Raw genomic sequence first — 13,160 nt, 5'->3', positions numbered from 1 at the left:
TATACAGTAATGCATACACATCTTAGGCACATGATACTCAAGAGGTCAGATTATAGTACCTAGAGAACATACCACTTCATTTATGAGTTTTATATTCAAAACAGAATTTCTTATCAGTAGTATACTCACTCAGTAATTTCATAATTGAAGATTCTTGAGAAAATGCTTTGAAAAATAAGCTTGGTGTTTATATGAAAGCTTTCCTTTGCTTAGCCATGTTGAATTGAAAAAATACAGTTTTACATTCTTTTTTTACAAAGTGAAATTTTTTTTATTCTTGGATCCTATTACAAGTGAATTCATGTAATTAGTTAAGTTTTTATTTTAAAAAATCAGTAACCAATTGTGCAGTGCTTTGAGGCTTTTCATAATTTTAGAAATTTTGTTAGCCACTGACTTATGGCTGTTGATAATTATTTTCATGGCAATTCAAACTTATTGGGAGACTTGTAACTTTTCTAAGTGCACATTTTTGTTAGTCATGTAAATTGCTTTGACTGTGGTTGTTTCAAAATTGGCTTAGTAAGCAGGATTATTTCTCTGTAAAGCAACATCTATTGCTTTTACAGAAACTATTTGTTTTAAAGTAACCATTATCTCTAAGAAACTAATATACCTTGATTGTAATATACTGTATACTATCTTTGTGTTATATTGCAGGTATGATGATGCAACCGAATCCCATGTCTCTGCCAAACAACCCTTCACTTGGAATACCTGCAAATCAGCAAGTAAGTAGTTACTTCATTATTAGAATGACTAAATGTATTCATATGAAGTGCAGACTATTTATATGAAGGGAATTGAAGGATAATTTGGCTAATTTAGCTGCATGCCAAACCCTGTCAAATATGTTTAAGAGGTCAGATTGCACAAGGTTCCTGCCAGTTCTTGACAAAACAATGATATATTGCCCAAAAATCAATACTGTTCACTTTGTAGATTGATAATTGTAGGGGATGTGTAATTACTGCATCTGGCTCAGAAAATAATGTTGCCCAGGGTTCAAAATAGAATTAAATCTAACAGCAATAATGTATTTTGTGTGGATTGAACTGAAGCTTGAGATATTGCTAATACATAAAATGAGGTAAGAGATAGCTTTTCCACTTTGGTTTTCAGTTTTTTCTTATAGATTTATTTACAAATAGGTTAAAAGCACATGGGCAAATAGTGGTGTAGACATCAACTTGGACAACTTGAGTATAGGCGGCATTAAAAAACCACCTGCCCCATCAATGAACCAGCTGCAGACTACCTTGCCAACGGTGGCTGCCCAGCCTCATCCAGGTCAGTTCACAAAGATTTTTCTGATTTTAGTGTTTTCAACACATCTTGATAACTAAGGATACAGTTCTGACATTGTTGAATTGAGGTGTAACTGTTTTATTGTTATAATGTAGTCAAGAAGTTTGTATCTTAACTGTTGTTTGATGCGTTTTTACATAGAATTTTATCTTGTTAAAAGAAAAACAATCATACACAGTAGTCTCTTTTGTTTCCCTTTATGAAAAAATTTCAAAGCAACATGTTTTTTGATAGATATAAATTAAACAGGTCTGTAAGAATATTTAAATATAGTATTCAACCAGGTATTTATGATTTGTATTTTTCATGTGTTTGCCATTAGTTATGTAATAACTTTGCAAAAATGTTTCCTTAGAAGTGTTTTTCCCAAATTATCCAGTAAATTAAGTATGCTGTTTTTCTCTATATAAAAGTTTTCAGTGTGCTATTTTTTCTAAAGAAGGGTTTTTTGCTATGCTGAATAGCATATCTTTGGTTGAAGAGCTTTAAAAATGTGGTTGAAGAGCTTTAAAAATGTCTTAAATTTTGTTAGCAAAAAAGTGTGAAAATTATATAAAACTTGTAAACAGGTATACTCCTCATTTAACAACGTACTCGTTTTATGACAACTCCGGAGTTACAATGGCAACATGAAGAGAGAAAAAAAAACCATAAAAGGAAAATAAAGACATTGCCAATGGTGGCCAAGAGAATGGCTATTCAGTGCGGATAACCTAGCTTAGTCTAGGTTTTGAAAACCTTGAAATCTATGGCTAAAACAATAAATAAGGCTTTTAATATACTTTGCAAAGAAAAGATATACAAATAAACCTCTTTAAGCAGGCATTCTATGGTCTGGGAACTCCCGTGGTTCAGCTTGATTCAGCCACCATTAGTTTGTTGCACCACCAAACGGGTGGCGCCACATGTTGTTTTCAACTTCAAAACAGCAAAAATTATGCCATATCTCCTTTGTTTTTAGGAAAATAATCCTTAATAATGAAAATAAAATGTGTGAATTCTTAGTAATGAAAAGAAAATGTGTGAATTCTTAGCAATGAAAAGAAAATGTGTGAAGTCAACTATGTTTTTTATATTAACTTGAAAATACATATATTTATTCAAATATTCCACTTGAGAAGTCTCTACCAAGTCAGTCCTTTTAATCAAAACAATGAGACATTTGGCACGCACGAATTCCTTACTCAGTATGCTTGAAAGACATATGTGATACTGTTTGATAATTTCTTTTATAGAACTGTGTATTTACATATGTATTCGACATGTCACCCATGAGATCAGACGATACTAGATTAGGGAACAGTTTAGTGTTCACTTTCCTCAATAGACGGCATTGTGCTTTGTTTACGTTTTGACGGCGACATTCAAATGCTCTGTGATCGCCGAAATTCATTCATTATTTTTTCATCTCAATACCCCCTACAATCAAAATAAATGATGAGGAAACTAATAGCGATGATTATGAAATACCAAATTTAGAATATGAAAGTCACTTCTAAATAATGTGCAGATTCTGAGAAAAGTTTAGTGCTGTATTGACTTACTAGTAAGCTAACTCCAGAATGTAGGCTAAATGCATTAAAGTACACTTTTAAAGAAAATTATACTCTCTGAAGTTATAAAATGATCACTTTTAAAGAAAATTATACACTATGAAGTTTTAAAATGATGAAGTTAAAATATATATGTGTAATAAAATTATAAAAGTTTTCAGAACTTTGCCAAGTAGTAGGTTATGTAAGAAACTAGTTCTGTGTATAATATACATATGACTGAAAATTAATGCTATTAGTTGAAATAAGAAGAATAACACGTTTAACAACATGGTTGCTGGAACGGAACCCTGTCGTTAAATGAGGAGTACCTGTAGTTCTTTAGCTTTGTTTTTTACAATGAAATTTTGCTAGTTTTGGACTAGTATTTGGATTAAATATTATACTAAAAGATATATATGCTACCTGTCGAGTTGGCCTCATAGGAATGATTGATGAGCTGGTGGTCATACTCTCGGTAGCCTGTATGTAATTATTTTTATCTTTAGTTTTTCATGTAATATACCTTTCACTTCTTTTTTTATATTATGTAATTTTATTTTGTTTTGAATGAAAATACAGTATACACTACTGTACTTTGTGTACATGTAGGTACAGTTATTTATTACCCATCTTTCTCTTTCTCTCACTCACTCTCTTATGCTTTTGCTCTTTATTTCATTATCACTTATTCTCTTAATAGCATGAAAATGTAAAGTTGAATTTTAAAAAAATATTGTTAGCAATTCAGTCTTCTGTGAAGGAGTTTCTAAATAAAATCATTAGGGTGTTGCGCACGACCAATGGTAATTTTAGGAGAAAAAATGCATGGTCATGACTGTAGTGTGGATATAGGAAGTGAAGTTAAACAAGAGATTTTCACATCCCACAAGGGATTATTCTGAGTGGCATAGTGTTCCTCATTTCAGTTAACAGTACATATTACTGATAAATTACAAAGTAAAATTTATAAAAAGTTGATGTATGGATGATTTTACAATAGTGTACACTGCCTAAAAAATAAAACTGTACATTTCCAGCTTATTAAAATAAGGTGGCCACAGTAGTAAATACCCGAGGCTTGTCAGCAGGCTTTTAATTTTCAGCAGAAAAACAAATGCAGGTAAGTTTTATAAAGATATGAGATGGAAAAGGAATTATGACACTCAAAAGGAGAAACAATCTGGTACCAGTAAGCCTAAGTGTTAAAATTTTTTGGTGTATGAACTGAAAAGCACACATTGCTTACATAACAGCCAGAAGTAAAAGTTTATAAAATTAACACTCACCATTTTGGGAGCCAACATAACAACCCTGATGTTATACAGAGCAATTGATTTGTCAGTCTTAGATTATTCCCTCTTCATTACTACATACAACTGTGCAAAATGCAGTAAAGATTTAGGCAAGTGACCCACTTGAAGCTTTTTAGGCTGAGATTTTCATAATTATTTATCCACCATCATTCTCAATTAGAGCCTATGAAATTTTGAGTCAGTAAATGTTAACATTTCCTAAGGCACACAGGCAAATTATACTAATGGCCCAAAATCTATCTGATAGCTGATTTCCTGATCTTTGTTAGGTCTTTCTTAGAACAAAAAAACAACTTTCTGTTTCTGCTATTAAGGTCTACAGGGCTGGCTTGGGATTGGTTCTTTGTCTGAAGGACACGAACCTAACTTCATCTGGGGAAATATCAGTGCTGCTCAAAAGTTTTGAGCATTCTTATTCTTCGAGAGAACTCAAACCTACCTGGGAATTGAATATGGTGCTAAGTAATCTCACTCAAGACAGTTTTCCTTGTAGCGTAGGCTTCATCAAAGAGAGTGGGCAAACTCCATGGCTTGGTTTTTGATGTAAAATATACCAAGGGTCGGGGGTCTGTAGCCTTCGAATTTGTCCTGGAATTTATTGCTAGGACTCAAAATCCCTCAGTTTATGATGACAGATTTGCCTCCTTTTCCATCCCTTCCTTTGGGGACTTGTTGACAACGATCCAGTTGAATTACATTTTGTTAGCACATGCCAGGTCAAGAAAGAAGTGTCCAAGACTACCATTTCGTTTTGGCTACGTAAAGTGATTGAGCATGCCTACTCCTCCTCATCAGCTTCTACTGCCAATACTGTGCATGCAAGAGCACACAACATTAGAAGACTAAACTCCCCCTTGGCATTCAATAAGAACTTATCTCTTCTTAGGATTTTGAGTTCTGGTTCTTGGCTCCACTTTCTTTTCCTGCTACCTGAGGGACATTGCCCACATACTTAGACACTTTTTCATTGGATCTGCTGGTGGCTGCTCAACAAGGTGTGTAACTCATCCCTTGCCCCTAGCAGGACAGTTTGTCTCTTGCCTAAGGTGATGGTATGAAAGTGAGAATAATTGAGGTTGTTGGTCTCTTTCTCCCTTTTTCCCTTTCTTCTCTACCTATGGGCAGTAAGATGGATCCATCATATACTGGAACTGGCTGGATACAGGTGAGGGAGGTAGCTGTATTGTTAAGCGCATTTTATATTTTACATGAATATACCATTCTTTAGCAAACCCTCCCTATCCCTAGCAAGGGGAGAGAGGAATGATGACAAACTGGTATAGCTGGCTACCCTAGTTATTATCTGAACAGATACAGCTCTTTAACTTCCTCCCATGCAATGAATCTCTGCATTGTATTTTAGCCCAGTGCATATTCTGAATGGTAAATACACATAGTATATCTAACAGTTCAGAGGCTTAGGTCTCCTTCCTTTGAATTCTCTTATCCAGGAAGTGTGACCAGGTGTGCCAAACCTTCAATCAGTTTAGGATTCTCTTACCTCTAACTAAGAGTGAGTCCATCGTAATGTTAAGACCCAGGTTTATTCCGCATTTGAACAAATAACAAATTTTAAATTAATTTGTATTTTTCATAGCTAACAAAACTCTGGTCATGGCCTCTCCTAACCCCATCTCTGTGACAGATGCCAGATGCCACCAATTCCTTACCTAAACAATTCTTATTGTTTTCAACCGGATTCCAGCTGGCAACAGAAGATTTATCCTAATGTTAAGACTGCAGGTTTGTTAGTAATGAAAAATACAAATTAAAATGTAATTTTTCTGAGATGGTAGGTGCACTTCAAAAGCCCTTCTAGATTAATCCTTACAGGCTGGGCAAACTTTAAGATTGGCTAGTTAAAAAAAAAAAAAAAGTAATTGGAAAGAGGAAGATATGCAAATGCACATGGTATAAGAAAAAAATTCTAAAAAATCCATGGGAAGTTGGAACTCAATATGTCTAACCTTGTGCGAGCCATCTTTTCCAAGGCACTCTTAGTAAGTTATACATGTTACTAATATTTCTTTGTGTTTCAGTTTGCACATTTACAATTATAGCTGACATGTTATTATAAAATATAAGAACTGAAACCAACAGTAATCCCTGGGTTTATTTACAAGCAAAAATATAAAAGACAGCCTGGAATGGGGAGTTGCAGTATATTTTCCCATGAAATCTCAAGTCACACTGATCTCCCTCTATCTTGTACTGAGGTACTAGTGTTGCCTTACGAGTTTACCAATAGTCATTTATGGTCCATTGAATGGATTTGAAAATTATTCCTGCAAAATTGATTCTAATTGTATGTCATAAAGTATTGATTTTAAATATGTAATTGACCTGGCAGTTATATACATAGCTATATTCTCTGACGTCATGACGTCACGACAGATTTTCAAAACTCGCGGCAATCGCAGACAGTTGGGAAGGTGATCGTTACCTGTACGCCCTCTAGATAGTTACCTGGAAACCTCAGATTTTCTCTGTCGCCCGAGCCGGCAACATTACCGTTGTTGGCTCCTCAATAGGATTTTCGCTGCTTGCTAGAGTATTTCATCTTTTGGTGAAGTATTGTTTTGGCTTTCGCTGTTATTGGCTTGGATTGAATTAGGATTTTGTTTTGGATTACTCAATTAACGATGTCGGACTCTGGAGTTGTTTATCGAGTCTGCAGTAAGGGGGGTTGCAGAGTTAGACTTCCAAAAGCTTCTCTTGATCCCCACACACTGTGTGTGAATTGTAGGGGTCGTATTTGCACGATTGAGGATAGATGTGAGGAGTGCATGATTTTGAATGATAAAGAATGGAAGGAGTTGGACAGGTATGTCCGTAAACTTGAAAGAGATAGGGTTAGAAGAACTAAGAGTTCCCTTTCCTGTTCATCTATTAGTCAGGAAGTAGTAGACAACCCCATAGTTCCTTCTCCTGTTCCTTCTGAATATCACTTAGTAGAGGTAGCAGCTCCCAAACCTGTCATCGAGTCGGGGGCGAAAGACTCTGGTATGGCGGGTATTCCAGCTGTACTTGAGAAAATGCAATCGTACCTGGACGATTGTAAGTGCTTTGAGTGCGGGTACAAAAATCAGTGTCAGTGACAAAACAAGTGTTAGTGTCAGTGTAGTGGAGGGTGCGTCCGATCGGTCCTGTCGCGCTCCTAGACCTAGACCTCTTACAAGCTCCCGGACCCATGGGAGACATAAAGTCAAAAGTCGAAGGGAGGCGAGAGGCTCTGGTATCCGGTCGGGCGTGCCCTCAAGCAAACCTGTTGACACCTCCCAGGTTGCTTCAGACAGCCATAGAAAAGGTGTGTCAAGTGTTTTTGGTTCGTCATCCGACGACGTCTCCCCTCGTCGAGGTTGGCGGAGCTCCACGTCTTCTCGTCCTCTCAAGAGGAAGTTACCTCGAGGTGATGCGGTCGCGTCTGATGAGCAACGACCGGGCTGCAGTCACTGGAGTTCTCCGGAGAGGTTTTCATCATTGGAAGCTTCCCCAGCTAAACAGAGCAAGGTAGTAAGGACTCCCGCCTCTCCTGCTGCTCACGCTCCCAAGCTTGATAGCTTAGATTACAGCTTAGCAGCTCCATTGCTGCATGCTCCTCATCCGCCTTCTGCTTGGGAGGATTTGCCAAACGACTTTCCTGCAAAGCGTCCACAGGAATCCTTAGCTGATTTTGCTCCACAGGTTAGAGATCGTGCGGACGAATCGGACGCGACATCTTCGTCCTCTACCAAGGATATGCTGCAAGGAATGCAGTGGCAGCTGTCAGCACTGATGGGAAGGCTGCAAGAACCAAAGCGTCAGCATGACGCTCCGGGACATATGGAGACTTCACTGAGCGTCAGCAGCAAGAAGCGTGCGGACAAGCGTGACGCTCGCAAAGCACACAAACATGACGTACACACGCAAGTGCGACGTTCCAGTTGATGATAGTTCAAGAAATGAACGTGACGCTGACGCTCGTAAGCGTGACGTTCCAGTTGATGATACGTAGTTCAAGAAATGAACGTGACGCCGACACTCGTAAGCGTAACGTTCCAGTTGATGATAGTTCTAAGGAACGCATCGGTACCAGCGACTGCTACATCATCCGACATGGAGCAAGACAAGGATAAACCATCGGAGATGTTAGAAGTAGTTTCGGAGGAGGAGACGAAAGAACAAGCTCCCCCTTCAGACTATAAGAACCTTATGCTTCTTTTTCAAGAGCTTTTCGAAACAGACTTTAAGCCCGCAGCCCCTCGTTCTCCCCTGTCCCAGTTCCTTTGTGGGAGAACTCAGAATAAGTCTTCTTTTACGAAGATGATCCTTAACATTTCCGCCAAGAAAGCTCTCGCGAAGATGGACGAGTGGATGAAGGATAAAAAGGAGCGAGGTAAAACTGCATTCAGTTTTCCCCCTGCAAGATTGGCGTCGAAGTCTAGTGTTTGGTATGAGACTGGAGAAGTCCTGGGCCTGGGAGTACCTGCCTCCTCTCAGGCAGATTTCTCCAGTATCCTCGATGCCAATCGTAGACATGCCATGTCTTCGGCGAAGATTCAGTAGACAATGCAAGAGTCAGATCATTTGCTGAAGGGCGTGTTCAGGGTTTTTGAGGTCCTGAACTTTCTTGACTGGTCTTTGAGCGCCCTCGCCAAGAAAGTGGAAGCGAAGGACTCCCCGGACGTGGCAGGTCTCTTAAGCGTGATGTCTTGTATGGATAAGGCGTTACGAGATGGGACAAATGAAGTAGCAGCTATTTTCACGGCGAGTATTGTGAAGAAAAGGTCCCTCCTCTGCTCCTTTACGGCAAAAGGGGTCACACAAGTGCAAAGAGTAGAACTTTTGTTTGCCCCTTTTTCTAAATTGCTATTCCTTCAAGATGTTATAAGTGATATTGCCACCTCTCTTACACAGAAGACCACACAAGACCTGATCTCTAAGGCAGCCAACGGGGTTTTGCCTTCCTCGTTTGCGGCCAAGAGAGCGAAAGAGGAGAAACAGCCTCAACAGTTATTTCGTGGTAAACAGTCCCGAGGGACGTCAGGAACTGCTAGGAAGTCCTCCAGAAGAGGCAGCAAGCCTCCTTCCAAGAGAAGGCCATGAAGTGAAAGTCCTCCAGACAGAGATAGGAGCCAGGCTGTCCATGTTTTGGGAAGCTTGGAGAGACAGGGGGACAGACAACTGGACCCTCCAAATCCTGAGGGAGGGTTACAAGATCCCGTTTTCCACCAAACCTCCCACAGTATTGGATCCCCTCAACTTGACGGCGAGTTACAAAGACGTCAGCAAGAAGCTCGTGTTGAAGGAGCAAGTAGAGCTTATGCTCTTAAAAAAGGCGATAGAACCTGTATCACCGCAAGAGAACCCTGGGTTCTACAATCGGCTGTTCTTAGTACCCAAGAGCTCGGGAGGATGGAGACCCGTCCTGGACGTCAGTGCCCTGAACGCCTTCGTCGTAAAGACGAAATTCACGATGGAGACAACGCAACACGTGAACCCACAGCTAGTATTATTCTCAGACGCATCCGACCTAGGCTGGGGAGCAACACTAGGGAACAGAGAGATTTCGGGGCGATGGAACGAGGCCGAGAAATCGTGGCACATCAACAAAAAAGAGTTGATGGCAGCCTTTCTACCTCTGCAAGCATTTGAAGAGTGGGTGTCGGACAAGGTAGTGGAGTTGAGCATGGACAACGTGACTGCTCTAGCATATGTCAAAAAGCAAGAAGGCACCCACTCCTTTTCCCTGAACGAAACAGCCAGGAATCTCTTGTTATGGGCAAAAGACAGAAAGGTTGTTCTATGAACAAGATTTGTGCATGGAGAGCTGAATGTGAGAGCGGACCTGTTAAGTCGAATGAACCAAGTCCTTCCGATGGAGAGGACTCTCAAGATGGAGGTATGCAAAAGTCTATGGGGGTTATGGGGTCAGCCCTCCATAGACTTGTTTGCGACAAGCAAGACAAAAAGAATGCAGACGTTCTGCTCTCCGGTTCCAGACCCCCAAGCCGTAGCAGTGGATGCATTCCTCATGGACTGGAAAGGGCTGGATCTGTACGCCTTCCCGCCTTTCAAGATTCTGCACAAGGTGGTGAAGAAATTCTCACAGTCCGAAGGAGCCAGAATGACCCTGATAGCCCCATACTGGCCGACGCGAGACTGGTTCACAGAGGTGATAGATTGGCTAGCGGACGTTCCAAGAAACCTTCCGTTACATCCAGATCTGCTCAAACAGCCCCATTTCAAACGGTATCACAGGAATACCCTCGCTCTGCATCTAACTGCCTTTCGACTGTCGAAAAACTCCTCAGAGCTAGAGGCTTTTCGCGAGAGGCAGCAAAAGCTATCGCCAGAGCGAGGAGGACGTTGACCATCAACATCTACCAGTCGAAGTGGGAGGTGTTTAGAAACTGGTGCAAAGAGAAGAAGGTGTCCTCTTCCAACACCTCTGAGCCAGATCGCAGACTTCCTTCTTCATCTGAAGCTTAAAGTAGGTCTAGCCACGACTACTATTAAGGGGTATAGAAGCATGCTGGCTTCAGTCTTTAGACATAGGGGACTGGACTTGTCTAGAGATCAGGACCTTCATGACCTAATTAGATTTTTTGACACTTCGAAGCAAAAGAGAGAGCAGGTGCCAGGATGGAACCTGGATGTTGTGTTAAAGTTTTTGATGTCAAGGAAGTTTGAACCCATCCAGGAAAGCTCTTTCAGGGACTTAACCAGAAAGACACTTTTTCTGGTTGCTCTCGCTACTGCAAGGAGGGTAAGCGAGATTCACGCGATGGACAAAAAGGTGGGAATTAGTAAATCCAAAGCGGTTTGTTCTACCACCTTAGGAGTCTTAGCCAAGAACGAGACGCCCGCCAACCCTTGGCCTAGATCTTTTACCATACCTAGCCTTCGAGACTTTGCAGGCCAGGAACAAGAAAGGACTCTTTGTCCAGTGAGAGCCCTGCAAGTTTATTTGCAAAGATGTAAAGAGGTCAGGGGGACTTTTGACAATTTATGGTGCTCCGTCAAAGACTCCAAGAGACCCGTGTCTAAGAACGCTATGGCCTTCTTTATTAGAAGCGTGATACAGGAGGCTCGCATTGAGTGCAACGAAGGTTTATTCAAGGCACTAAAGGTAAAAGCTCATGAAGTTCGAGCAGTCTCGACATCAATGGCCTTTGGGAAGAACCAGTCCCTAAAAGCCATCTTAGAAGCAACGTACTGGAGAAGCAACTCCGTCTTTTCTTCATTCTATCTTAAACAGATAGAAACGGTCTATGAAGATTGCAGAACCCTTGGACCGTTCGTAGCCACTGGCTCAGTGATAGGTGAAGGAGTCGATGCCTCTAATCCTACATGCTAGGCCCTTGATGTTTTTTATGGTTGTCTGTTGAAGGCTAGTGTCTATGTGTTTTTTAATTTCTTGTATGTGAGTATTGAATGGTTAGGTGGTCTATTGCCTGTTTAAGCTCATGTCAAGGGCATAGGTGGTTTTGTCGCATAGAGGTCACGTCCTGTCGACAAACCCCTTTGAGCTCTTCAGCTACACAGGTCGCATCCCTAAGCTGGAGCTCCTAAGGAGAGCAGACGAAAAGAGGCAGTACTTTTGAAGTCAGCTCCCTTAGCAGGTAAGAATCATTAGTTACCTTACATGTAGTTGTTTAACAACGATGTTGCTGTCTCTGACCCTCCTCCAAAGGTGTCAATCAGCTATGTATATAACTGCCAGGTCAGTTACATATTTAAAAATGACATTTTTATTATAAGATAAATTTTTAAATATACTTACCTGGCAGTTATATACAATCAGAAACCCACCCACCTCCCCTCAGGAGACTAGAGGGCGAGAAAATGAGGTATCCAGGTAACTATCTAGAGGGCGTACAGGTAACGATCACCTGACCAACTGTCGGCGATTGCCGCGAGTTTTGAAAATCTGTCGTGACGTCATGACGTCAGAGAATATAGCTATGTATATAACTGCCAGGTAAGTATATTTAAAAATTTATCTTATAATAAAAATGTCATTTCTCACATGAGGCAAACCAGATTGAACATCTAGAGCTAATTATGCCTCACACGATCATGCCTGGGTAAGGGTTAAACAAAAAAATATTTTTTTCAGCACATTTCATTTCATAAATATGAATTTAGTGTAAATACTGAAATATGTAATATTCTTTGCTAATGTACGTAGGCAATGAAGGAAAATGAAAATGCTGATAAAGCAGCTAAAGCTGCAGCTGCCATGGCTACTTCAAGTGATGATTCTGTATCTCTAAAATCCATCATTTCTAGTAAAATGACGGGCTTTTTGGAAATCCACAATGAATATTGTAACGAATTAAAGAGTGAACCTAGTTTTGGATTGCATTTCTTTTTTACACCCTTTTGAAATAATGATATCTGTGAATACTTCACGCTTATTTGACCCATGGATGTTTACTGAATAAGCCATACAACGCAATCTCCCATTGCATAGGATGGAGAGCAGCATTTGAAAAATCAGCATATTTTATGATTGTCCAGTATGGAGCCAACATTGAATATCAACTCTATATGAAATAATGAATATTATCATAAATTAAAGCAGAGTAAAACCAGTTTTGGGTTGCAGTTTCTTTTTAACACCCTTTTGAAATAATATCATCTGTGAATACCACACACTTATTTGACACACGGATGTTTACTGAATAAGCCACAAGACCCAGTCCCTGAATGCATAGGATGGAGAGCAACATTTTAAAATTTAGCATATTTTATGATTGTCCAGTATGCTGCCAACATCAACTATCAAGTACTATTGGAAATAAATCCTTGAAAAAAAAGTGTCTAACATATTAGTTCATCCAATGTTACACTTTTAAAAGTTATAAATTATAAAATCAAATTAATATCTTGACTAGGAGAAACCCACAAAGTCATCCCTAGGGGAGCTAAGAATGCTGACCAATACAGTCTGGTTAAACTATTAATAAATAAACCTTTTGGTGTATTTTCAGGATTGATGATTAACTCTCCGATGATG

The sequence above is a fragment of the Macrobrachium nipponense genome, chromosome 17 (assembly GCF_015104395.2).
Source record: "Macrobrachium nipponense isolate FS-2020 chromosome 17, ASM1510439v2, whole genome shotgun sequence".
NCBI classification, from domain to species: domain Eukaryota; kingdom Metazoa; phylum Arthropoda; class Malacostraca; order Decapoda; family Palaemonidae; genus Macrobrachium; species Macrobrachium nipponense.
The sequence above is the reverse complement of the archived record's forward strand: the minus strand, read 5'-3'. Positions refer to the sequence as shown.